Source organism: Cuculus canorus, chromosome 7, assembly GCF_017976375.1.
Source record: "Cuculus canorus isolate bCucCan1 chromosome 7, bCucCan1.pri, whole genome shotgun sequence".
NCBI classification, from domain to species: Eukaryota; Metazoa; Chordata; class Aves; order Cuculiformes; family Cuculidae; genus Cuculus; species Cuculus canorus.
In genome coordinates this window covers 37,391,584-37,416,498 of record NC_071407.1, presented here as the reverse complement: position 1 = coordinate 37,416,498, position 24,915 = coordinate 37,391,584, and the positions used below count along the sequence as shown (strand labels likewise).

Below are 24,915 nucleotides of genomic sequence, written 5' to 3'. Positions count from 1 at the left end.
ACGCATCAGACCATGCTTTTCATCTGTTTTAGGCAAATTCTTATTTTTTACTCTGCACGTTTGTGCACAGAAAAGCTTTTATCAAAATATTAGCTATTTGCATCATTTATTTCCGAACATTTAGACTTCTGCTCCCCAGAAACCTACACAACATCTCAACAGTTGAATATGAAGCATCCAGTTAAGTAGGACGTCAGCTCTGCTACTCGGAGCAGGTACAAAGGATACAGCAACCTGTAGGATTCACTGTGCATTTGCTGTCTGAGCACGGAGGAGGCTGGGACTGTGCCTATAAAAGGGGCCTGATGAGGAAAGAGCTTTTGAAAGGTCTCGGCATTTAAACACTGCACCGGTATTTGTCACCAGCTTTTCAGATATTAAAAATACCGCACTTAGAATTGGTCTCTGCACACTTTTTTTCTGTATCTTCATTACCAAGTGCTTTATGCTCTCCCTTTCCCTGTCCCATTGAGAATTTGGCCGTGGCCAGCTCGAGCTATAAAATATGAAGTTAAATCATTAGAATCAGATCGATTTGGTGTTTCATCAGCGTTACGGAGATGTCGTTGCATTTACTGTGTTAACCAAACAGATGCACAGGACTCAGTTTCTGTTTTATTCAAACCTTTTCACATACAAATGGTAAGCGAATTACAGGCAAAAGAGATCCACCTCTTTTAAACACACCTAATTTATTTAGACTGGAAAACTGCTGTACATTTCCAATGAAGTACAAAATGAGATTTAAAATTGCCGTTAGAAATAGCAGTTCCCCTCTTTAAAGATTGGAGGTATTAAAGCAGTAATATAGCGAAAAATAGAGAGGTGCGTACGCACTCAAACAGGAATATGCGCTCTCCCTTTAAGGTAATAACTAATTAACTTTAATTAATAATGAGCTACCGTTACTTTAATATATTTAAAACAGAGCAAGCAGAAATATAAATGAAAGAAACAATAATATTCAAGCCTATGTTCAAATGCTGTCTTTGACTTTATGTTCAATGAAAAGAAGTAGACAAACAGCAGCAGAGAATTATCTCTATTAACCCCCAAACTCTGGTAAATACAGAAGAGAAGGAATTAAAATAGTTAATATTGCATCGAGTTGTGTAGCCAACTTTTGCCCCCATATTAATAGATTAAAAATCAGTATGCAAACTTTTTAGCTGTTCATTAATTCCAGTTAAAGCTTAACATACTTGTCCCACTATCTCAGCTGCCTTTCTACCACAAAATGACAGTTTATATATAGTTATAGATAACAGACATTATCATAGTCGCTATATTATAGTTAGAGGATTACAGACAAATAAAATAGAGCTCTTTGTGGCTCCAGTTCAAACATTTTAAATAAACCTTAACATTAGAGATTAAAATGCACAAGTAACTATTAGGGTTTCCACTATCTTGTATTTAACACATCCTTTTAATCAGCACAAAATTAATGTAGAATGAAGGTGCTTCACCGATGGGCATAAGCCACGAAACCAGAGGGATGGCAGGGTTTTTATAATGCAGTTTATTGGGCAATCCTGAAGTTTCCTTACATTCTGCATGAGTAGAAATAACTGACAAAGTGGAAATAAAATAGCCCATTTTTAAATGAACGATGAAGTGGCTGATTTATAAAGTGTTACATCAAGAAAGCGCTTCCTTTGGGTATCTCCAAAGCCATCCTGTGCATCTTGCCTACACCCCCCCCAGCACTGCTACAGGACTCCCATCCCATAGACACCCAAGGGACGGACTGATGGGGGAAAGCAGCTTTTCGTTTCCACAGTTCATGACCCTCGTGCGCTCTCCTGCTCAGGGGGGATCACCCATCAGGCTGCAAGTAAGAGTAAAAATCTCATCAAGTTTCTAAGAACAGAAGGGAAAAAAAAAAAATCAACGTATTTTCAGTTCTATATAAACGTTAAACCTTTAGGTGCATCAGCAGCGAAATACACGCCACTGTCAGAGCTCCAAACACCACCAACACCTCACCTACACTTAAAAATGACAAGCGTACCGAGCGCCCGGCCACTGATCTACGGATTAACCTCAGTCCCCCTCAAGCAAAACAAATTGTCAGTCCATGGTTTAAAAGGTAATACGTCGACAAGCGGCCATCAGCTACAGCGCATGGAATTAAATGCAACAAGTAGTTATTTGAATTGCACGGCATTAAGTGCAAGAAGTTAACTATTAGGACTGCGTGGCATTAAATGCAAAAGCAATTACCAGAAGTGCACAGCATTAAATGCAACAAGTAATTATTTTAAGTGCCTGGAAATAAATGCAAAAGTAGTTATTAGAAGCGTCGGGCACTAAAGGTAACAAGTAATTATTAGACGTGCACAGCATTAAATGCAAAAGTAGTTAATTGAAATACATGGCATTGAGTGCAACAAGTAATTGTTACAAGTGCACACTATTAAATGCCACAAGTAACTATGTGAAAGCCTTGCTCGCAAGCACTGACTCGGACACTTTCTGGCTTTCGTTGCAGGAGTACTCATCATCGTTCCCTGAGAAACAGCACTCTTCGTCAGAGGAGTCGCCTTCACTCTCCAAATACTCCATCGCTAACGGTTGCCTCCACCATATCCCCCAGCCAAACGCCCGCTTCCTTCCAGCCCGTCACTATATGCTGTCCTCCGGGCAAGCTCCGGGTGTTTTACAGCCCCTCCGGCTTCAAACTTTGGGACCTGGAGAAAGGTCACAGCTGCTGCAGGGGGTTTCGAGGGTGCATCATCAGGAAATACAAGCAGAGGGTATTTTGGAGCCACAAAGAGGTACAAGGCTGCAAACAAGTGGGCACGGCACCTGCTCCGGGCACAGCTCCCGCCCTGGGCACGCATTCGAGAACTGGGGCAGGAAACTGTGTACCACCAGGCTTCAGGTCCTTAACCCCATGGAGAACGAGATCATGTTACCCACATCGCTAAAGCCGTTCTAAAGTGTCTTGTCATGTCACTGTAAACATCCGTGCATTACTTAAAAGAAGAAATGCATCTATTTTTTTTTTTTCTGGTTATGATTTGTCACTCAGTTCACCACATATAACTCGTGAAGTTTCAACAATTCTACTTCTGACACGTTGCTACCAACTCAATTTAAGAACAATCATTTTTTAAGGAACTTTTCTGATAAAAGTGTATTGATCCCACTATTTATAAAGCTGCATTGGAAAACGCAAATACGAAAAATACACGGAGTTTTAATTGGAAATAAGATCGTGTGTCAGCATTTGTCGCCTAAGTTTACCTTAGGCTGTAAAAATTGACTTAGATTTTAAAATCTTTAATATGATTCCCATCTTTTTGCATTTTTTTCCCCTTCCTACATCCCCTAACTCGCTGGAGTACTGCTCCAGCTCCAGCTTTCATAGCTCCTACCACACGTAACCCCTTAATAATGCCAATGTAATTCTTCAAATAAACGGAAACTATATTTTTGACAATTTAATTCAACGCTATACCATCATACGTGCTTGAACCTTGCTGTTCTGCTGTCAGGAAACACTGCTCTGCGTTCTCCCAAGAAGACAGACACAACTGCTGCTATCTTAGCATGATGTCTGCCCAGCTTTTGGGGCTGGTGGCCCCCAAACCAGCCTCCTGACACAAAAGAGCATTTATTAGGAGGTGCGAGCACCCTGCTGTAGAAAGTATCATGTTTACAGCAGAGTCGATTTGGCTTTCCTCCTAACTGCCCTTTGTCAGTCACAGTTAATCAACGATCAAATACAGTGGAGACATTTCTAAGTCTCTCGGTAGGCAAAACCCTCTCCATAAAGGACAGAGCCTGTTTTTTCAGAAGACCACAAAATTTGGGTCCCCCTCCTCAGGATACGTAATAAGGATAATTTTTTATCTCCCAGGTGAAAGTCACTATTCAACCAGAAAATACCAAATAAAATAATAGAGGGAGATAGAGATGCTGTTGTTTTTGAGCTACTACCACTAAATTCAAGTTAACTAAATTTTCCCATAATTTTTTTTCTTTCAATTATTTCCAACGTGTCTTGCCCTACATGCTTTAAATCAGCCTTATTGAAAAATACTGTAACAAGGTCGAGTGTACAGTGCTGGAAAGTGGTAAAAAACATTAAAGAACTTAATATCAGCAAATTAGGAACCTCCAGACAGTCGTCCTGTGGCAAATTTTTAAAACCCACAAGGGAAGACCTAATTTTTTCTTTCCATCTTTTCTTTGAAAACTCTCATTAACACCATTCTCAAGTTTAAATCACCCAAACACTCATTTCCAAAGGTCCCACAGGACTTGAGCTTTCTACTTTTTTCTACTTTTCTATCCCAGGCAGCAGTACCTTCTGCAGCACCGCCACCAAGGACCAGACACTGACCCATCTACCCTTGGTGGCTGGTCAAGGTCCTTCAGTTACTAGGTCTAAAAAAAAATGGGTTGTTGTCATCAGTTTTAGAGAAAAAAATATTTAAAAACCCAATCAAATCCTAAATATACATTTTTGGAATACTGCTGCAGCCAATAGCCCTTTGGTAAACCCAAGCCCATCTAGATAGCACGGCCACCACTCTTCCTGGGAAACACAGTCTGATCAAGACACCTGTAGGTGGTTTTATCTGAAATGTTAGGACTGTCCTTGTAAAGGATGTTCGCAACTAAGACACAGGGATGTACGTATGGTTCCCTCAGCTGGAGAAGGGCAGATTTAGACTGGACATTAGGAAGAATTTCTTCACCGTGAGGGTGGTGAGGCCCTGGCCCAGGTTTCCCAGGGAAGCTGTGGCTGCCCCATCCCTGGAGGTGTTCCAGGCCAGGTTGGATGGGCCTTGGGCACCTGATCCAGTGGGAGGTGTCCCTGCCCATGGCAGGGGGTTGGAACTGGATGACTTTTAAAGTCCTTTCCAACTCAAACCATTCTATTAGTTACTTGGATCTATTGGCAGATTTCCACAGCAGAAAAGCATCCCTTGTAGACTAACGTTTGGTTTCCCAGCACTTCAGATTTCTGAGAACACAATATCCATTTGCCCTTGGTTTTAACGATAAAAATACATTACTTGAACTAATAAATGCAATGTAATCTACTAAGCTTATAAATATTTTAATGCAAACCTAATAAAATGTTCAACTTGAGAAACCTTTACTTGAAAAGAGTTACACCATTTAACAAAACCTGTTAAAATCCCCATAGGCATTAAAATCACACTTTCTTTAAAGGAAATGAAATACAACTGGGAAGAAATTTTGCTTTAAGGCACTCCAGTTTGCGGGCATAAATCAAAATGGACACACAACTACCTGCACTGCTGCGCAATTTAGGTTGTATGGCTACTGGGAAAGGGAAACATTTCTTGGAACAACGTCCCAGTTTGTTCAGACAAAACGGTTTAAAAAATACTATTTTACAAGGATTTTATTCAAAATAAGCCTGTACGACTCTCCAAATAGACTGGAAAATGTAGCAGCTCCTTCTAATAATTTGTTTTATGACTTGTGAACATATCATTAGCACTTCCTTACTGTTTCTAAAATATATTTATACTCCCAGTAGCTCCAGCTGGAGGGTTTAAGCCCTGGCAAGGATTGCACAGTAGAATTTATGAAAAAAGAGCCCTTCCTGATAAAATATTTTAATATTTATAAGATTAGGGACTCAGAGATGGTCAACAGATCTTTCAAGACTGTTGGTAAAAAAAAAATATCTGCTCTGTTCTTACTGTAGATTCTAAAAGCAAACAAAAATCGCGACAATTGCTGTTAAGAGAATGCCAAGTTTTAACTCAACATTCTCACAATATGTCCTGATATGCTGGGATCATTCCAGGATGCTGTGTGAAGTCTGACAATTATTTTCTGCTTCATATTAGTGATGGACACTATTTCATGAGAAAGGAAATGCCTGCAGGGACTCTCTCCTTTTCTGTTTCACCACCAATGGAAAATCAAGTCCAGTTTACATAAAATGCAACTAATTTTTGTGTTGATGCAAATGTCCTAATTTTTAATATATACACACACACAAAATTTTTGTAATCATTGTATGTTTTAGGGAAAAAAGTGTTGCTACAAATCCTGCACTGACTGTGACTGCTGCTTTGTCTGCACTGAACAAACCATTTCACTATCTGATTCCTATATTCTACTACATTCCTTTATGGGGTATATATTTCTAGATATGAGTATTTTCTATATTTCCCTACATTGCTAAATTTCAGTATCTGAGTCTTGCACTAAAATGAATGCTTTAATTTACTGTGTGAGCCCTGGACAGAAGGAACTACGCAAGAGATGGCTGCTGTTCTTTTTATTGGCATTATAGATCTGACACAGTGATGCCGCTGAATTAACAACTTACACATTATCAGACTTCTTATGCTGATATCAAGACGTGTAATGCAGATAAATATTGCCCAAAAATAGCATTAATTAAAGCAGAAGCACTATGACAGGCACTATCAGATATATTGTGATAATACTGGGCACACTTCTGCCACTTGAAAAAGTGAATGAGGAGGTGCAAGAGGCGAAAGGTATTGACAACACCGAGACCTTCCGCTGCGCTGTGAGGAGTGGATGCAGTATCAGCTCCTGGCAGTCACCTAACACGTATATATATGATCATAAGCTGCCAGCGATTCAGGAAACCTAGAGAGGGTTCTGTCTGCTGCAAACTGCTCTGAGAAGAGAAGTGTGTGTGCCTCTTGTGATCTGAAAGCAGAGAAGACAGTTCTTGCGTCCAGTTGGTTACCACGATGCTGGTATAAATCTGACAGCACCTACTCTTCGGACAGTCAGCATGAGGATTTTGCCCCTGCTGCAAGGCATAACCAGGCTCTTCTGCTGAATTCTGGCTGCAAAGTAATGGTGGCTGCTGCAGTGGGAAAGGGCGATGAACCACACAGGTCACGGTGTTAATAAAGAGTACATCACTTTTGGTATATTCATACCATATTTAATGCATTACTGATATTTGCGAACGACTAAGGAAATAATCTATAACCTCTGCCACGACTAATTTAACCCACAAGCATTTTCTCTGAGTGGCGAGCTACTAATTTGCCGTTATTTATGCAAACAGCTATATTAAAATCAAATCAAACTGCGATGGGCAAGTTAAAGTGACGGGATACATCTAATACACATGAACACTGTGCTTACGCAAAATCATTTTAAACCACATACCAGAGGTTCCCATGCGCTCAGTTAAATCTTAAAAGCAGCTCGTGTGTATGATAATATGTGTAAAGATATTTTATAGGTGAGTAAACCAGCGCACAAGGAGCACGAGAGAGGCGCTTTACGGGCAGCGATTGGCCTCAGTGCTACCAGACTGGCAGCTGGCTTCTCTTCAAGGATTAACAAGGTCGCATCCATTTGGCCTCAAGTCTTTACTGCGTTGGCGTGTTCCAAAAGCCTCATGCATGTGATCGCTGTAGAGGCGGGGATCAGGTTATCCCTTAACCGTGCCACTTGGATACTATGCCAGTCTTACTGGCTGTAACCTCTGTATTTATATCCCAAACCCTGCACTTACTTCAGTCGGATTAATGAAAACGACTGCATGCAAAGCAGCTTCTTACAGACTGAGATGCTTACAGAGCTGAGGTTTTTTTTTACCCTTCACGTATTTCTATGACTGTTATGTTCTTTTTCTCACTTGGCTTCTTTGTGCATCGAGAGCACTGGGACACATACCCTTTGTTGTGCTGAAGCAATGAGCAATGTATTTGTCTATTGAAATCACGTCTCACCACAAAGATATCTGCTTACCTGCAAACAATAAGAGGCTCTTTCAGCTGAGAGCATTTTTTAAGGGTTTAATGTGAATTCACAATTTTTTCAGTAGCAGAACTTTATTTTAAACAATGTTCCTGTTAAATTCCTGAACGTTGCAAAGAAGGGAAGGGGAGTTGTATGGGATTATGGCTTCTCCTTTAGGGATACCAGAAGCAGGATGTAGATGACAACCTGTAAGAGCTATTTTCTTGACTACCACTTATCTGTAGCTGACACTACAAGTTTCCTGAGTATCAAATTTCCAAGGCCTTATACTTCAGGTCACTGCAATCCCACCCAAAGGATGTGCTTCGTAACATACTCTTGACTACCTCTTCCCATGGCCAACGCTTTGCCCATGCCAGTGCATTTGAGCGTCCCCACCCTGGTGATTGCGTCCATCCTACCTTCCTCCCTACCATTACCAACACGTCCAGATCCACCCATCTCTTCTTTACTCTTGCAGGCCAAATTCACTGCATCTCTCCTTTCCTCCACAAATCCTTTGGCTTTCTTCTATACTAACCAGCTGTTGTCACTGATCTTTATATTAATAAAACAAAGACATTGTCCTTGCCCTGAGTGTGCCAATAGGCTTTAACTGCCCTGAGCAGCCTCACTGGGACCTTCACCCAACATCATCTGTCCATGGTCCAGGAGTCCCATTTCAGCTCAGCCTGGGACCCTCAGTTGCCGGTACAGATTCATATCTTGCATCCAGTCCTATTTCTTGGATGGACCTTGGAGATACAATGTAGATACAGCTTGCATCCATTCTCCCGGATGGACCATGTCTGATGTTGTAGCCTTGTTTCTAACCCTGTCTCTGCCCCATCTCCTGCTGCTCTGGCAGGACTCCTTTGAGGAACTCTGGACCAACTCCCTCCTTCTGTCTTGGAGTGCAGGAACACCTCATTACCAGTACCCATCACAGAAACCACTTCTACTCAGAATGACTTTTGCTGTGTTAATTATAGCAAAACTTCTCTTATATTTGCTGCATGAAAGGTCATACCAATAATGGGAACAAAAGTACCACAAGCAAGAACACAAAGTGCCCAAACCCTTCCCATTAGACTCAAGAACAAAATTAATATCCTGGATACCAATGGTTAATGACGTGGAGGACCACATTGATGCCTGCTGATGTGAGTGCTCGCTGCTGCTCTTTTTTCCAGTAACCTTTCCATCTCGTTAAGTGAAGTTTCACAGATCGCTTCCAGACTAGCTAGCAGGGCGCCTGTGAGAAATCAGCAACCTCCAAAAACTTCTAAAAGCCTCCTGCTGATGCAATTAGCTCTTCTGAGGCTCTGCGAGCCTGTGCTTCCCATCCAGATCGTTCTTTCATTTGAGCACTGCTCTACCCCATAGCACGGAGAGACTTGACACAACTTTGAGCCAGCTGGAGTGGGTGCCAGCAGCACACGGAAGAGCTACAGAGACTGCATCAGCCCATGCAGGGCTCCATACCGTCACACTCGACTCTTCCAATGGTCAGGTTAACTCCCGCAAAGCCAGCTAGAGCATTCTTCTGCTACACCACGTTCTGCAGCACTGATGTGCAGATGGTGCCCTATTTTAGCCTCAGTACTTAACTTCTTGTCATGTGTGTTATTTCATGGCGGGGTTAGCATGGAAGGGAACATTATGGGCAAAGTTTATAATCAGTAAAGATGTAAAAAAGAAGAGGAAAAGAAATTTAACAGGCTAAGAGAGTTGGGGTTGTTCAGCCTGGAGAAGAGAAGGCTCCAAGGAGACCTTATAGTGACCTTCCAGTACCTGAAAGGGCTACAGGAAAGCTGGAGAGGGGCTGTTCACAAAGGCACGGAGTGATAGAACGAGAGGCAATGGCTTTAAATTGGAGAGGGGAAGATTTAGGCAAGACATAAGGACAAAATTATTCACAGTGCAGGTGGTGAGGCCCTGGCCCAGGTTTCCCAGGGAAGCTGTGGCTGCCCCATCCCTGGAGGTGTTCCAGGCCAGGTTGGATGGGCCTTGGGCACCTGATCCAGTGGGAGGTGTCCCTGCCCATGGCAGGGGGTGGAACTGGATGATCTTTAAAGTCCTTTCCAACTGAAACCATTCTATGATTCTATGAAAACTGCTTATTTTCTTCAGTCTTATTTTCTCCTTTCTGTGCGTGGAGTGATGGAGTAGATTTTATATGTTGGCTCTGTGATCACCTTAAACTGATGTAAGACAAATCAAACCTTCTGCAGGTTTACTTTTATTGGAGATCAGTGCAACTCACTCCTCGGCGAGTAATCACTGGTACTAGGAAAAGGGATGTGGTGGTAACACATGGTCAACAGGGAAGGGAGAAGTTCTGGACCAGTCTGTGGCACAAACAGCAATACGCTCACTCAAGGCGACTGTTTAACCACATGCTAAATGACCCGTACTTGCCTAAAGGATAGGCATGACCAAGCCTTCCTCCTTCCTTGTCTGCCAAAGGTTTGAAGGTGTGACTAGAACCCCACCCTGTCTTTCCAACGTTTAGTTTGGACTGCCTCAGGATTTCACCATTTAAGCAACCATGGACTCCTCACGATATCTGCCAACCTGCGGAAAGGCTCCACTGCTAATATAAAACAGCACCAAAGAATTTCTTAATAGGCATCACACCAAAGAAAAAGCAGATGTTTTGCCTGCCAAAGGTATAGTCACAAGAAATCTCTTTTTTACTCATAAAAAAAGTATTTATAGACTTTAATGAACAATCTCAATAGTAAAAAAAGAAGGATACAGTACATTTCAGCACTTATTGCTAAAAAAAACACTTGATCATATTCTAGCACCACTAACACACTTGCTAAAAAGCACCCAAACCCAGTTACATAATGTCTGGAGAGCAGCACAATACCGACTTAGAAAATAAACTAAAAAAAAAGAAAATTCAATTTGCTGCAGCCCAAGGAGAAGCACAAAACTTCGGAGAAGCACTGAAAACGCCAAAAGAGATTTCACGCTCCACCTACAGCAAGTCTAGATGAGCAGGGGAAAGTCCTTTCAAGGCAGCATTTACAGTCTTTATTCAATAACCACAGCATAAAAGAAATTCCAACTTAAAAGAAATATTACCCCAAAGTTACTGATACTCCAGGCAGTCCTATCCAATGCATAACTGTAACTTCTCTGCAGATCTAAATATCACTTCGGAATTGAGTTTGTAGAAAAATGTGCCATCACCCTAGCTGGCGATGGAGAGCATCTCATCACTCTTCTACTGCCGAAGCAGCTGTGCAGAACACATCTTCATTTGCATGGCATTTTACATTGATGTAGTTTATGCTAATTACTGTGGGGGTGGATATATCTTATTTTTCTAAACCTATTTCAGTAGGGAATGATTGGCCATGTCCAAAAGTAGAATTGCTCTAAAATAGAATCATAGAATGGTTTGGTTTGGAAGGGACCTTAAAGATCATTGTGAAGGGACCACCTTAAAGATCATTGTGAAGGTTTGGAAGGGACCTTAAAGACACCTCCCACTGGATCAGGTGCCCAAGGCCCATCCAACCTGGCCTGGAACACCTCCAGAGATGGGGCAGCCACAGCTTCCCTGGGCAACCTGGGCCAGGGCCTCAGTACACGTGGAGCTTCGTGGCTGGTGGTGACATTCCACTTGTCCTAGTGAATTCGTCCTCACATCCTGTAAAAGCAGAGGACACCACACCTAAGCACTCACCAACACACAGAGAGAATAATGGTTGTGGTGCCACATAGAACCTTGTGGTCAAGTCCAAACAGATCACAGAATCACAGAATCACCAGGTTGGAAAGGACCCATTGGATCATCGAGTCCAACCATTCCTAACACTCCCTAAACCATGTCCCTCAGCACTTCATCCACCCGTTCCTTGAACACCTCCAGGGAAGGTGACTCGACCCCCTCCCTGGGCAGCTGTTCCAGTGCCCAATGACTCTTTCTGTGAAGAATTTTTTTCTGATATCCAACCTGAACCTCCCCTGACGGAGCTTCAGGCCATTCCCTCTTGTCCTGTCCCCTGTCACTTGGGAGAAGAGCCCAGCTCCCTCCTCTCCACAACCTCCTTTCAGGCAGTTGTAGAGAGCAATAAGGTCTCCCCTCAGCCTCCTCTTCTCCAGGCTAAACAACCCCAGCTCTCTCAGCCGCTCCTCGTCAGACGTTCTCCAGCCCCTCAGCAGCTTTGTTGCCCTTCTCTGGACACACTCCAGAGCCTCAACATCCTTCTTGTGGTGAGGGGTCCAGAACTGAACACAGTATTCGAGGTGCGGTCTCACCAGTGCCGAGTACAGAGGGAGAATAACCTCCCTGGACCTGCTGGTGACCCCATTTCTGATACAAGCCAAGATGCCACATGCTGTGATTCTCTTGTCCAAAAATAGGGTTCTCCTGCACAGACTGAACAAGTAGTGGTTTCCTTCAAATCTTTGCAACAAATTTGGAAGGATAATTAAGGATCATATAACACTGCAATTTTTCCAGCTTGTAACTGCCTCAATGGCCCCATCATTTCTGATGCCTCTTGTTTCTCCCAGTTATGATGGCACTTGTGACTTGATAGATTCACATCCCCAGTTTCAGAAGCCAGGCTGGTCTGAGCTCCAGGATGGAGATAAGCAGGCCTTCTAAATCTAAATCTACATTCTTTCACAGGCTTTGATTATATTTTATTAGTAACAATTTCTGCACCTTCACCCTTGTTTTGGCCTACAGTCACAACATGGTCAATTGTATCAACCACCAGTCCAGTGCCTACTCATAATTTAGTGAAAAAAAAATAAAATCCCACTTCAGTCACAAGAGAGTTAATGAAGAAAACAACAGCTGACTGTGCTTGGAGGAGCAGAGGGAACTAGAGAAGCTTCAGAGGTCCCTTCTGACCCGAGCAGCTCTATGTTCCTGTGATGAGGACAAGACATACACTATTTTGGAGAACATCAATGTCAGTATCACATCAAACATTTGGTTTATACTCTCTAAAGTTAAAGAAATTAGATTAGAAAAGATAAAATTAAAAGCACCAGAGTAACCAATAACACTCTATTGAAAATAGTTTAACCTTGAAAAGGAGTTCAATACTTCAACCAATAAAGATCACTGCTTTCAACAATACGTTGCACACAGAGGATGTGACGCGCCCCTACTACAGATTTTGCAGATCTCGCTTTCCAGAATGGATTTCCTTAGTAAAGCCAAATCAAAACAAGGAATCACAAAGCAAGCACCAAAGCACACATTTGAACCTCTATGGCTGTTCTATGCATCGGCTGCAGAAAAACATCAAAATGAAGTCTGATAAATACATCCTTATAAAAGAGTCCACTCACAGTTATTATCTGAGAACGCTGCAACTGATAGAAGTATATTATGCTGGTAAAAAGGACATTTTTTTGGTAAAAAAGGCAACTTGAAATTAAGTTTTACAACTGACATGTCTATAAGAATTACAAACAACACCTGTGACCAGCTCTTCTCTGTCGCCATGAGAATCCTACCCAAAGAATCAAACTGACGTGGAAAGAAATAAATTGGTTTCAGGCACTGAAGGAGGTAACACTTCTCTGACCTAAGGAAATTATGCTGCTAAGAGTATGATACAAGTGTTAAGAGAGCAATTAGGATTGTCACCTAGCATATTCCCAGGACGAAAGTGATGGATCCTCATTCCTGGCCTTGCTGATGAATAATGCTATTGCTTGAAACAATCTCAACAGAAGATATTTCATCACAGTGACAGTCACTGGCCTTGACAGCGTGATGTTAGACCAGCTCTTTTGTGCTGCGGAGCAGCCAGTCTTCCTCTGGATGGATATATACTACCCCAATAAGATGGATTTTATCGCTTTGAGGGCTTCAAGGGCTAGTTTTATATGATTTTATATGAGTTTCATGTGAGACACACCGACGAATATCTGAATATCAAGGTGGAAGATTCAACAGCCGACACAATAAAACAAGCCGACACACAAGGTACACACAATAAAAATCTAAGCAATTATTCTAGCCACAATTTAAAATCATTATAACCCTTCAGGAAACTCTCTCCTTTTATAATTTATATCAGCCAAACAGATATTTAAGAACAAATTGTGATGAATCTCAACATTGTCTTTGAATATGAGGCCCTTTACGATGGGAAATAGCAGAATGACTTACATCAGTATGAGTTCACCCTTTCCTTCACACACCCAGCGTACAAAGGCATCGCACAGCAGGACTGCAGCTCTTCTCCAGCTTCTCAGCCCTCTGGTTCACATATAATTTATTGGGCCACCATCACCTGCCTCTGCAGCAAAACCCTCTGAACACCACAGTCTCATGGAACACCCCTACTGTACTAACTAGCTGCAAGCGAATCAAGTTGAGATCACGCTCCTCTTGACGGGGCAGACATGCCCTGCTATGTATTGTATTTCTAATTCAAATGTGAATTTGATGGACCTGAAATAAAAACATAAATCCTAACTCTTCGAGAGCTGAATCATTCGCCCCGCAGACGCAACCAAGACGAGTCCAAACTCCTCCTGTGATGGAGTGAACTGTCTCTCTGGGTCTCCCCTAAACCGCTTCAAGTGTTCAAACGGGAATCTCTTACTGAAATTGGGTAAGGGATGAAAAGGTCTAAAAAAATGCCTGGATGAAGAAGAAAAATGAGTCAAAGCTTAAATAAAATAATTAAGAATCTTAAAGCAGATAGGGTTCCAGCTATTTTTAATCGACTAACATTGTACTTCACTTAATCTCAATATCTATAAACAAAATTGCATCAATCCAGAGCTGGAAAGGGAGAAAGTTCAGGTAGCATTAGAATTTGTGTGTAAATCCCATCACCACCACCACCACTCCCCCCCTTATCTAAAATAAAGTGCTGGGGTTTTGCTTGTAGTTTGTTGCTGAAACATGTTGCTTAAAACCCACTGGTTTAGTAAAAACATCTACAAAACAAGAAAAAGAAATCTTTTTCTATCACTCAGTGGTAACAGAAAGATTACCTCAGCTTTCCTCTCTACAGGCATTATTTAGCTGCAGAATTGTAACTAAGATAGACTTCTAATTTAGGGGCATCGTGTTTCATAACTCACATACAGCTTTACAAAACAACTATGACAAGGATTACTTCATACTGTTTTACTTCAGTACCCGAAGGGGCTACAGGAAAGCTGGGGAGGGACTGTTTACAAAGGCTTGGAGTGATAGGATGAGGGAGAATGGGGATTCTGCCCCTGGAGAGGGGCAGATTTAGACTAGATATAAGGAGGAATTTCTTCACCATGAGAGTGGGGAGGCCCTGGCATAGGTTGCCCAGGGGGCTGGAACTGGGTTATCTTCAAGGCCCCTTCCAACCAAACTATTCTATGATTACAGCCTATGTCAGCTTCTATAACCATAAAATGTAAACTCTGCATCAACAGTCAAGAATGGGATACTGGGAAATTTCTTTAATCTACCCACATTTGCCCTGCAGTGAACTGGAGAACGGCAAGCCTGGAAATCTCATCTATAGAAATGAGGTCTGTGACTGAATACGGACAGATTTTCATAGAGTCATAGAATGGTTTGGGTTGGAAAGCACCTTAAAGATCATCCAGTTCCAACACCCTGCCATGGGCAGGGACACCTCCCACTGGATCAGGCACCCAAGGCCCATCCAACCTGGCCTGGAACACCTCCAGGGATGGGGCACACACAACTTCCCTGGGCAACCGGTTCCAGTATCTCACCACTCTCATGGTGAAGAAATCCTTCCTGATGTCCAGTCTAAATCTGTTCCTCTCCAGTTTATACCTGTTCCCCCTGGTCCTATCACCACAAGCCTTTCTCCAGCTTTCCTGTAGGCCCCGCTCTGGTACTGGAAGGTCACTATAAGGTCTCCTCTGAGCCTTCTCCAGGCTGAACAAGCCCAACTCTCTCAGCCTGTCCTCATAGGGAAGGTGCTCCAGCCCTCCAATTATCTTTGTAGTCTCCTCTGGACCCAGCTTTTGAATATAATAGTCTAAGCATTCCCTGAAAGTCATCTGGAAACCAGGAATTACATTTCTTTATAAGTGTTTTTCTTATTGTATTAATATTCACAATATGGATCTTTCTTGCTTGGGAGAAGCAGCACCACTAGGTGTTCTCAGGACGTCAGTGTCTCTATGGGAATGCAACTTCTACACAATTACTGTTCTGAAGATGTGAAATTCTGAACATAGCAAAGTTCTAGATATTATCTAGAAGTTAGTATCTTCACAGTGTATTAAAATTTTATATGCATATTTCAAGGAAGGATTCCCATTGGGCTTATGTAGGCAAAATAAAGGCATCCCTTGGTCAACACTTCTCAAACTTCTTGAAACAAAGGTCTTTTATTTTGAGAAAAAAACAAGAAACAACATTACATTCTTTTGTGCTTACACACACACACACAAAGTTAAGCTTTAAATATTTGTTAATAGCTCTTATTCGTGATTCTTTGCATGTATTTGCATGCGACAGCTGGGGGCTGGGGTTATTTCAGGTCCCTGGGTCATACCCTAAAATGAACATGACAGGCTGATTTCATTTCATAGCTTATTCTTATTTCACTTATTTCATAGCAGAAACACAGTGATGGAGAAAATCAGTTGATAAGAATTCTTAGGTCTCACAGAAAAAAACCTAAAGGTAAGCAACTGTAAGAAAACAGGTTTTCACTTTAACTTTCTGTTATGAAATATAAGTGAGAACATTTCCCTTTTTCTGCAAAGCATTCAAATGAACTAAATTATGGGAATTCTAACAAAATGTTACCTGTATACCACTGCTGTCTAACAAAAAAACTTAACCTGAGTCCCTCAGTATCATTTTATGACAAATATTAAAGCCATGTGTTCACTGATTGCACAAGAAAGCTAAATATTAGCAGCATATTGCTAAGGATGCTTGATAACTCATTATTTTCTGATAAGATACATATGACATATATATATGACATATATAAAAAAGATAAGGAAACCATGTTATTTGCTGATAAATAGCACTTAATTGGATTTACAACTGACAGTTAACAAAAGCTACAGAAACACAATTTCCTTTGACCCTTCCTAGTTGTCTCTGCTGGGGAGTGAGGTACAAGCCAAAGAGTAATGTTTCCAAAAGCCAGTGCCACCGGGGAAGGTGGCAGATGAGCCTGGGAAGTCTGCCTCTGCACCTGCGAGAAGCAATATCCTCACCTCAGCTCTTCACCCAGGTGTTCACACTTAAAAGTGCAAAACATCAATTAAGCATCAGCACCTTCAGCCAGGATATGTTGAAAAAAAAAAAACAAAACCCAACCAACCAAAAAAATGCCCCCTCTTGATTCATTTTAATCAGCTAATTTTTTTGCTTCAGGGATGCTGAAGGATCATGAGCAGCATCAGAGTGCAAAGACTTGCAGGTCAGGTTCTTGTAGGCTGTTATCTCACACAGGGTCTGCTCTGCCTTTTTACTGGGCAGAGGAACTCGACTTTGCGCTGCCCCCTGGGGAGCCCATCTGCTTGGGAAGGGAAATCCAATAAAACACAACAGCCGCGAGAATGCACGGAGGAGATAGCTGTAGATAGCCACATAATCAGCTGAAATCCTTCCTGCTGCAGCCTTTTAAGGGCGAAGAAGAAAAAGAGATGGGTATCTCTCCTCCCTTATCCTTTGCTAACAAGTTGTGCGTGGAACCTTATCTGGTTTAAAATGATGTAATTATATCCATCCTATCACAGCTGGATTTGCGGACAGCCTGCCAAGCACCTCTTGGTACGTGCCAAGGACTCCCTCTTTGCTAATCCACTCTGAAGGGTGAGTTGAAGGCGTAAGGAGGTGCAAGTGGCCAAGAGGCCACAGCAGGTCTTCTGCCGAAAGTTGAACTAAACGATCCCTGAGGTCTTAACAGCCTATATGAAGACCACAAAAAAGATGCAAGTGAAATTTCATCTCCAGCTCAGTTCTATTCATAACTAGAAATGGAACTGCAATAGTAAATTGAAATGACATTCAGTCATAACATGATTTTTCATGGAGACATCAGGTCTCTTCGGTGACGGTGGTTCCTGCATGGTCAGTTCTTTCCCTCCCAAACCTATTCCTTTCCACTTAACCGTCTTCAAGACTTTTATCAACTGCTTTAAATTTACAAACAAAACTCCATCAGGGCTGCACGAGTCTGTGCTATATCCAGGGATTTATGACTTTCTTGCATTTAGTTTTAGTACTGAATCTCACACACCATGACTGTAAGACTCTGATCCTGTAGACCGATGCCAGAAATGGGCTCTTCAGTTTATCTGACAAGGATACAAGTTAGACTAGATCATCTGATCCCAGAACAAATATAAATGTTCCTTATTTAAAAAAAGGAAAGAAATATTTCCAATTTAATTTCTACAAACAAAAGTATTTCCTGTAACTACACAAGAATTTCAGAAATATTAATCTATATATTTATTAATATATCTATATTATAATATATATAATCTATATATAATATATCTATATATATAATATATAATATATAATATATAATATATAATATATAATATATAATATATAATATATAATATATATATTTATTAATATATCTATATTAATCTTGCTGCCTTGCAAGCCTAAAGAACAAACCATTACTCATTTTAAGCATTTCAATTCCTTTCCCTGAAGTGCTAATTTTAATATGTTTTAAAAAGGAGATTTGTATGGTCTCATGCTCACTAAGCAGCATCACTCCAGTGTTTTCTTTACTGCTGCTACCTCCTCATTCAGCATTTCATTCTCGTTGCAACGCAGACCTTCTTGTTACATGTTGACCACGACAAGATAAAAGTGAAAGTCCTCATTTTGCACTAAAAGGTAAAATACAAGGAACATGAGGAACCTAAAGAAGTAATCAATCTGAATTTATTAGCATTTCTTGGCCATATTGACTTGAACGATATTCATCATACAACACCGCTCGGTCTTACAGCAGGTAGAGCATTAGTCAAAGATGCCATATGTCACTGTGCTCCACCATGAACGATACAGTGGAGTCCATCAGCAGCGGTCAGAGCTGTGGACAGGCCTCCAGGAGCACATTTCCCCCTACTGAGATGGCAACAACACTCAGAAATCATCCTCTATTGATGGGAAAACCAGTTCCAGTAGACCCACTCCTCCAGGACTATGACCAGCACCACTTACAGAAATCACTCAATAATATCTATATGTATTAGAAGAGTGTTTTTGAAAGACCAGAAAGACAGAAAAGAACAAACACAGACGTCTATAGGAACAAACACCAACATTTTTGTAGGTAAAACGTGGCTTAGGCTTAATATGGTTGAAATACAGGTTGCTCAGGGAAGCTGTGGCTGCCCCATCCCTGGAGATGTTCAAGGCCAGGTTGGATGGGCCTTGGGCACCTGATCCAGTAGGAGGTGTCCCTGCCCATGGCAGGGGGGTGGAAGTGGATGATCTTGAAGGTCCCCTCCAACCCAAACTATTCTATTCTTCTTTGATTCTAAAGGAAAGACTAAAGCAGAATCTGTGTGATGTCACGCTGATACTGGGATGTTAACACCCACTTGCTTGCCACATCCCTTAATGATTTAAACCAATCACTCTTGTAACTTTTTCTGAATTATTGTAATGAAGCATTGTCTCACTGACAAGTAATTAGTAACATTCCCTATGTGAAACAACCCATATTTTAACCTTGTTAAAGAATCAAAGAGTTTGGAGGAAACAAAGTTCTATTATTAGTAAACCAATTAATTTTCCAAACATACTAATGAGAGTAACTTCACCCTGTTAAATAGCACGAAAAAAATCTTGAGGTCAAAGTCTAGCTAATGAATGAAACAGAGCCTGGGGTTTCTGTTTAGTTTTTCCTTGTTTAACCTATTTAAATCAAGGAAGACTAGTATAATATTTTACTTGAATAAAAATCACAGGAATTTGTTATGAGTCCCATTCTTTACAGCTTGTTCAGGACAAACTGCCATCAGAAGACGCCTATGGCTTACAAAGACAGGACCCACTGAAGAAGACCAGCTCGCACCTCTCTTGTTTTGATTATGACATGAAAAGAAGTGCACAAAATAGCTTTTAAATTTTCAAATGAAAATTAGAAAAGCAATGCAAAAGCTACTTCTCCAGTTCTGTATTCTCAAAGATGACTGGAACAGACACGCATGGACAAGCCACATGGTGCCTCTACAGCTCAAAACCGAAGGCATCAGGGACCATCTCTGTATGCTCTTCTGGACACGTTGCTTCGTGATCTGCAAAAGCAACAACAGCTCAATTCCAATGAATGACTTCCCGATGAACCTTCTGATACCTTAATTTTACCTTTCAAAACTGGACGAAGCTGGCATGAATGCTTACAACCCATCAGAGGGTGGAGTAAAGAAGGAAAATGGGGAGATGGAAAAGGACAACTAAATTGGATAAGCAGCGTTTCCTTGGGCAAGGAAGGATATGGGAAAACGGACGTCCTTCAGTCTTTGCTAAGCATATTTTCACCACTGAAAGGCCAATCACACTGCCTGATTATTTGAGAGGATGAGGCCATGTCAAGACCTGCCTCATTATTCCCTACAACTCCTGCAAGAAGACACTTAAGACTAGAAATGCTGAGGGGACTGAAAAAAGATGACATGACCTGCAAGTGGTGAATTATTGCCGATCACAGATGAGCAAATTAATGAAAGCGTGCCCTCATTAAACCACGTCCTTGGGACCGTATCCTCCCCCAGCAAGTCTTGACTCACTGCAGAGGATGCCATATAAAAGCTATAAACCACCACAGATTATGTCAGGATGGAAAACATTTGTGAAGAGTCTGGGCAGTAATTAGCAAAAGTCTGCAATGCTACTGGCAAATGAATTCTAGTAAAGCCTTATCAAAGCCTATCATCAAACACACCGCCTTCATTCTACGTTGTGAGCCCATCAATAACGTGCTTGCTATCAACCAGGCTGCTTATTCTGTAGTTGGAGTACTGGATGAGACTCCTGCTCCTCCCTGTGGAAACCACATTCTCCTCATCGTCTAAATCTCATCAAATGCTCATAATGAAGGAAAGAGATAAAATACATGCCAATGACCACGATGAAATGCAGCAGAGCGGATTTGGTCATGTGTAACATTATCCATGAAAATTTACCTACTAAAATGAATATACAGCACCCTTTGCTACAGTATTAACATCTCACATTATTAAATTAGAGCTGCTGGTTTATGAAAAATAACCTCTGAGAACAGCACTTTTTTTTTATCCTGGCTAAATCTGAAATGTAAAGGTTTGCCTACGTAGCAGAGCAGTGCTGCATGGTGATAACCCGGCTGAATCTGAACATCCTCAATGAGCCTGAAGCCTGGCATCTCACTCTCTTGGCACAGGACTATTAAGGACACAAATCCAGCTGCTTAGATTCCCATATGTTAATGGCATATATGTAGATTAGTTCCCTGCAGATGGTGGCTTGCCTTTTCTTCTTTTATTGCACAAGCAATTTTTTTTAAATAAACCTTACTGCTTTCCCACTGTGTTTTTAGAAATGAGAGGGAACTTAACCAGGTATATGCAAATATTCTCTTCAGTTAGAAAAGCAAAGGAGATGAACTAATACTGGAAAGTTTGGCAATAAAATGCAAATAATTTGGAAATATTGTGGCCATTTGAATACGAAAATGGAATCATAGAATGGTTTGAGTTGGAGGGGACCATAAAGATCATCCAGTTCCAACCCCCTGCCATGGGCAGGGACACCTCCCACTGGATCAGGTGCCCAAGGCCCATCCAACCTGGCCTGGAACACCTCCAGGGATGGAGCAGCCACAGCTTCCCTGGGCAACCTGGGCCAGGGCCTCACCTCCCTCACTGTGAAGAATTTCCTCCTTATGCCCAGTCTAAATCTGCCCCTCTCCAATTTAAAGCCATTCCCCCTCATCCTATCACTCCATGCCTTTGCAAACATTGCATCCCTCAGCTTTCTTGTAGCCCTTTCAGGTACTGAAAGGTCGCTGTAAGGTCTCCTTGGAGACTTCTCTTCTCCAGGCTGAACAACCCCAACCCAACTCTCTCAGCCTGTCCTTGGATTGGAGGTGCTCCAGCCCTCGGATCATCTTTGTAGCATCCTCTGGACAAGCATAAATACTGTCAACAAAACTATCATAAAAATCACAGGTAAACTGAGGACCTCTGCAGCACTTGGGAAGTTTCAGCAACAAAATTTGTGAAAAATGCTGGGCTTAGGGATTTGAAATAAAGTCCTTTTTCCCGTGGCTGAGTCATCTCTCTTCAGGCCTTGGGTACTGATAATATCTTGAGCCTAGACGGAAAATTAAGACACACAAATTGTGAAGCTTCCAATGAGATCTAATGCTTCTCCTGAGCATTGGGAGGAACAGAGTGTCACAGTGTCAGTGTCTCATTAGTAAATGAAAGCTTCTGAAAATTGAAATACTTCCCGTCCTCTCTCTCACTATTCTTAATCTGGAATCTCCACATGGGAAAAACATCTACAGCCGTAAAAGGAAAAAAAGAGGAATAATAAGGCTATAAGGTTAACTACGACACTTTATTACAAGCCTTTCAGGAGCAGTTTTAAAATGATGAAACCTTTTCTAAATGAATTTGCATTTCCCTGAGATGCCCTGCTTAGAGAGGTGATATCCACATCTGTAAAATATCAGACTTGCTCAAAGACACATGCTAGGGGAAGTGTAAAACCTAACTCTTTCCTAAAGTCATCATAGCATGAAGGCAATGAACCAACAGCACAAAAAGCTCAGACCTTCCCCATGTTCAAAAGACCTTTAACTCTCCTAAGTAGAGAGATCCCTCCAAAACTGTGAAGTTATTCAAGTCTTTATCCAAGTCCCTAGGAACCTGCCCAAAAAGGACACACGATGCAAGGTTAAAAAAATATACAGTGATGCCTATGGATTAACTCCATCGCTCTCACGGACCCCCTCAAAACCCGTGCAGATTAGATATAGCCTCATTTTCATTAAAATAAAAGATTTTTTTTTTCATTACAGTAGAAGACTGGGCTCAATAGCTTTTTGAAGCAAATAGTTGTAGTAATTCTTGTTAAATGCCACACTGTTTGGTTTAAACTACTTCTGTTGGTGTTTTTTCCCTATGGATTTCTTTTAAATCAGTCAGAAGTTGTCATTTCAGGTGCCCAAGGCCCATCCAACCTGGCCTGGAACACCTCCAGGGATGGGGCAGCCACAGCCACACTGGGCAACCTGGGCCAGGGCCTCACCACCCTCACGGTGAAGGAATTCCTCCTTATGTCCCGTCTAAATCTGCCCCTCTCCAGTTTATCCCCATTCCTCCTCGTCCTATCACTCCAAGCCTTTGTGAACAGCCCCTCCCCAGCTTTCTTGTAGCCCCTTCAGGAACTGAAGCCCTTCAGGCACAGGTTGGAAACAATGTAAAACATAAGAAAAACTTCCAGCAGTGCAATAGGTCCACTGGTGACCAACCCTCCATCCTTAGAGATTTTCAAGCTTAGGCTGAGCAAGACAGTGATGAATTGCATTTACGACAGTTCCACTTCAGGCAGGAGGTCAGAGCAGAGACCTTCAGAGCCCCCTTTCAGCCAGCGTTCATCTGATTTTTGCCTGTCTTTTGCATATGATTTCCCCCTCTCTCCAGTAAATTCAACTAATTTTTAAGAATCATGTAACGAGTCATTTTCTAGACTAAAAAACACCTTCAGTCTGGCACTAAGAACTGTTCAGAACCATGGTACAAGCTCCAGGTCAGCTGAATAACAAGAACCAAATGCCTTTTTTTATGCCAGCCTCTCAGTTTTCCTTAAGGCAGATATATTCAGAGAAAGTCTGAGGAGAGCACTAAAAGGATTTTAGATGAGGATTTCAGATGCAAGATAGGAGAGAAAATCACAAGTCGAGTCATCTCTACTTTAAAAGCACTATATTGACTTCTGTTGGTAATGTAAGACGTTGGATAGAACAGAACAGAATGAGTTTAAAATTCATTCCGTTTCTTTTTCAAAGGAAGAAGCTGTATGCCGTCAGTCTATAAAAGGAATTCCTTGGCAAGGAACTTCACACATGTTCCTCTCTCCCTGATTTAACTTCAGTTTCTTTGTTTTCCCCGCCCTCCCCCGGATTAAATGCGACCTCACCTACTCAAGCATAGAAGACTAAAAACGATTTTGAAGTTTACAGTCCAGGACCAGATGTGGCTCATCTATGTATTTCACATCACCATTTCTATCACAGCACAGTGCAAAAGTCACTTAGGCACTGTACAACACATATAAGAATTAAAAAGAAGGGTATCCTCACAGTAATGTCTTTTGTAGATTTTTAGCTAGATTATCATCGGGCTCTTGCTGATGTTACTGATCCTTCACTCAGTGTTCAGTCGGGCTGGTCACCTCAACACTGAAGAGGTGAGTATATATATAAGAGAATATATTGCTTAATTTGGAAGAAATTTAAAAAGTCTTCTTCTTTGTGACATCATCACAGACAATATTTTAAAAAACAGCACTAGGAAAATATAGTGTCGATTATATAATGTAGATTTGGACCTAAGAGAGGAAAGATAAGCCAACAAAACTGTCATCCCTCTCTCCTTACTTAATGCTTAGCCCCTCTAGCTGAGATTATTTCCTTCTCACTTGGTTTGTGGTCTCTGAAAGGAAAACATACAAGACTCACATTATTGCACAGTTTAAGACAACTTCTTCGCAAAGCTCCCACGCATCGTCTATCTGAAAAGGATGATGATTAACAAACGTCAATTATGATGATTAACCTGCCATAACAGCCACTATAATCTTTGTAACATGGCAAAAATTACTCCGAAATGTCCCAGCTTCTTCTCAATTCTGTAATTGAAAACATTTTTTCATTTAATAATAGCATGACTGAGGAAATAACGGAATTTAGTGAGTGCCCTAAAGACGTGCATTTTATGGCATCAGAATTCAGGAATCAAGAATTTTATTTTACAAAGCCTAGAGGCTGGGGGAAAAAAAAGGAATTTGATATTCATATAAAAATTATATGAATTTAAATCTCTGCCAGCCCCGTTAGCAGGCAGAGTGAAATTGCTTCATTAGGGAAGTTCTGACATGTAAACCACTGTGAGTTGTTTCAGCCCAAACAAACCTAAGGTTAAGCAGAGATGGAGGCTGGCCACAGCCTTAGT

At 41.5% G+C, this 24,915-nt stretch overlaps 1 protein-coding gene across 3 annotated transcripts in view; it reads right to left on the bottom strand.

Annotated features, from left to right (window-relative positions):
* The window catches only part of PRKG1 (protein kinase cGMP-dependent 1), a 529,543-nt gene that overhangs the window by 84,197 nt on the left and 420,431 nt on the right, over window positions 1-24,915 (bottom strand). The gene's annotated exons all lie outside the window — the stretch shown is intronic.